Below are 4,054 nucleotides of genomic sequence, written 5' to 3' on the forward strand. Positions count from 1 at the left end.
ATCAATGAGTTCATGATGACGACCATAAAACTCCTGTAGCGATGACTTCAATCTTGTAGCAACCTAATCCTGTTCCAGAAGCCTAATTGTTAGAAGTCTAGCGCGATACAAAAAGTCTGTGTAGTTACGGCAAGCTCTGGCATAATGTATGAGTTGTGATATGAAAACTCCATATGCAGGTGCTGAAGTGATGTTGCCACAGATGAAAGGAATTTGACAATTCGAAATAAAAAGTCATCACTTTGGCGTAAAGTTTGGTCAGTAGTTTTCCTTTACCATCGATTTCTTAGTGTAGGTCAAGATATGAGGCTGATTGGATGTTGTTTTTTAAAAAATGCTCTGCTCTTATCGGTGAATTTTTTCTAAATAGATGTTCATGCTTGCATAATATGCCTTCTAGTTCGCCTCGAACATACAAGAATGCCGTTTTTTATCTGGATTACCCAATCCTTTTCAATGACTGAATAATTGATTTTTTGGGTTTAACGCCCAAGCAGCTATATTTCAGCTATATTCAGGCGATGAACACGAAACGGATGATAAAATGAACATGAAATGATGATTATGAAATGAAAAATGGGATGGGACACAAAGATAATAGGGTCAACAAATTTTTATTGGCACTAGAAATAGGGAGGGATGGGTAATTTAGCATCCTGCGGCGGAGCACAAAGGTTCCTACTCCTATCGAATACCACAGCAGGGTTCTTTACGTGCGAGGAACGCTGCATCTTTCTCAACACGGTGCACCACTATGGTTTGCGGTCAGATTTTCCGTAATATAGCCTGACGACCCCGGCATGTAACACGCCAGGGGTACCCCATTCCATCACCTGGACCACACAATATGTAGATGTGCATGAAGGAATATAAATACTATTGGTAGACTCCAAAGGGAGATAATTCAAATTAAATGTTTTGGTCACACTAACCACTTACAACGTTTCCATTACTTCACATGTTAAACGTGTAATTTTCAAAGTTTCACTGTAAATTCCCAGAACAAATGACATCTTAAAGTTGCATACCATTGCACAGCTTGGAAAATAAGGCTTTCAAAATCATTGTGCTAATGGTACGATGATTGTAGAAATTCTTCACAAAATTTACTTGAATAAATAATACTGAAAATCCACATTTCTACCTTTTCTGCTAACTGAGAGCATGGAGGGAAATTACTCACACATGTAAACAATATTCATACACCTTTGTAGTAAATTATATATATGGTTTTAAAGTACACATTCTCAGCTTTATTTTGACTTCTTTTAATCAGAATACACACAAATAATGCACTTACGTTGCAAGAGATTTACAAGAAACGATCATAAATTAAAATGTCAAGGACGCGGAAAGTTAATGAAAACACATCATTCAAGGTAAATGGGTCCCGGTCAAAGTGTTCATAATTTATCTCCAAGTTCTGGGTCAATTTCAAACAATAGACGGATTATATGATGAACAAGTGTTTGTCAATGTTCTCAGTAAACTAAATGTTGAGTTATTATGAAGTTTGTCCGATCACTCACAGTGTGGAAGGCTCCGGTTCTGCGCGGCAGAAAAACGTGTCACTTGCGTTTTTGCAGTCAGGAGAGAGCGAACGCAAGGAAGCGAAACATAAGAAAGTGTCAGTTAAACAGTTAATATTGGTCAAATTATTCCCTTTAACACCAGGGGCGTAGCTGCCTATACGCAAATACGCAGTTGCGTACTTTCGGAAAAAGTAACAAAAATAAAAAACACACATTTTAAAGATGAAATAAAGGTTTTATGCAATGACTCACTGGGGGCCTTGAGCGACCCCCCAAGACCTTTCGCCGTAATTTTGCGTACAAATAAAACAGGCCTAGCTACGCCCCTGAACACTCACGGACTAAACAATGTGGTTTAAATCCAATCGGGAGAAATAATCAATACAGGTAAATGATACTTCAAAATATATTAATGTCGTGACAGCACAATGTTGAAACCTCATAAGTGCAACTCATCTTAAACCACGTAAGGGATTTTGTTAAATTTGGGTTTGATAAGTGCAGGATGGAATATATCTACTGTTGGATGATTCCGAGGGGAGATAATCAAAATGAAGTGTATAACATGTTAAAACCTTTTATGTGCAACTGCTCCTTCACCCCTAAAGAAATGTTGATGTTATTTTATGAGAAGACATATGTACATGTAGATGTGGATGAAGGAATATAATTACTGTTGGGTGATTTGAAAAGGTGATAAATCCAAATGAAAGTTTTAACATTTGAGTCCATTTTCTCTTTGTGAGCTTGTTTTTCTCTATGAATTGAAAGAAAATGTTGGGGTTTGACATGGAAATACTCGTTTTTTTAGTGTATCTAACCTCATGGAGTTAAACCTTCTTCTTGCATCTGGTCTCTATTCTCAGTTGAATACAAGTAGTTTTATGTGACATGGAGGAAGAAAAGTAAAAGAAATAACATGAAGTTTTTAAACCTTTATTTTTTTCAAGGTTTGCAATACATTTTTGTAACAGAAACAATTCTCATTCTTAATAATCAAAAACATCTGTACAAAATATACATATTCATAGAAGATATCTACAAAATACTTAAGAAGGTAGACCTAGAGTAAGGGACACAACTCTTACTAATCATTGGAACATTTGTATTTACCATTTTACATCAATTTCATGTAAGCATCGAAGTGATTGATTTCATTCTATTTCAAAGGAAAGCTTGAAAGGCTTTGGTGAAATTGAATATGATACAAACATCACTGATTTCAAGGGTTATATCCCTTACCCTAGGTCTACCTCCTTAAATAATAATTAGTATTAACTAATACTTTAGAGTTGACAGGGAAATGGTACAATACACTGTTCACGTCTCAATATGGACAATTTCTACTTCTCCACTTCTGTTCATAATTCTGTACAAGTTTCCCCTCAAAAATGCAACCAGCCCAACTCTCTATCTTTCCTTCTCTTGATAACCTTTTCAGTTGCCTATTCCAATTTCAAGTTTTGACTTTGAAACCTCACTTCAATCTTTCCCAGTCGTAATTACTTTAATCACTTGCTGCAGCTCTACCGGGTCTTTGCTACCAAGCTTGCAAAGATGAACTGCTAGTTGCCCTGTCCACTCTAGTATGCCATTATATACAAGCAAAGAAACTGAGGAAAACCCAACAATAAAAGAAACCTTAGGCACCGCAAATGCAGGCCACCATTTTGCTTCACCCTAATGGCAATTATAACAGAAAAATTTCAGAAATATGTTAAATGTTCATAGAGTGTCATGTGACTGCCTCCATTGTAACCAATTATTTTCAAAGAAAATATTAAGTGCAGGACTTAAAACTTGATGATGAACTTTTTATCATTAAAAAATATCTTACCTTTTTGAGCAAAATAAGTAAATAAGTATTCTGATGATAAACTTCTAAAAAATAAACACAAACCTTTATTTGTTATATGTTAAAGGAAATGCCTATGCTCACTGAAAAGGTTAAAAATTTTAATTTCAAGCATTATATCCAACTTGTTTAAATAGTTAAAAAATAAAACCAGTTAAAAAATAATGACTAAATTTTGTTAAGAATGACATGTTGAATATATATTACACACAATACTTATTGCTTACAATTATACAACACAAGTCAGTCTAGGAGGTAGGCCATGGTTAAGAGGCACAACTCTTAAAAATCATTTGCATGTTTGTGTAAACCAGTTTACAAAAAGCACATGTAAGCATTTGAGTTATTTAGATTGATTGACGAATGCTTGACAGGCTTTGGTGTAAATGAATCACTGATTGTAAGAGTTATCTCTCTTAGCATATGTCTGCCTCCTTAAACTTATGGTTGATGAAACATACATATACATACTCTATCACTTTTTTTCATGTGGATTTTTGCAATGCCTACAGCACTTACAAAATTTTGACTCTGATACAAAAATACTAAAATTGTAAGCAGTAAAGTTTAACAAATAGGTGTTTAACTGATGATGATTAACATGGTGTGGATTTGTAGTAAGTAAAGTAATGCTGAATTTTTTTCCTCAAATTTTCCTTCTTTTCCC

The sequence above is a fragment of the Perna viridis genome, chromosome 12 (genome assembly GCF_037379345.1).
Source record: "Perna viridis isolate PV_CMFRI_1.1 ecotype Kerala chromosome 12, ASM3737934v1, whole genome shotgun sequence".
NCBI lineage: Eukaryota > Metazoa > Mollusca > Bivalvia > Mytilida > Mytilidae > Perna > Perna viridis.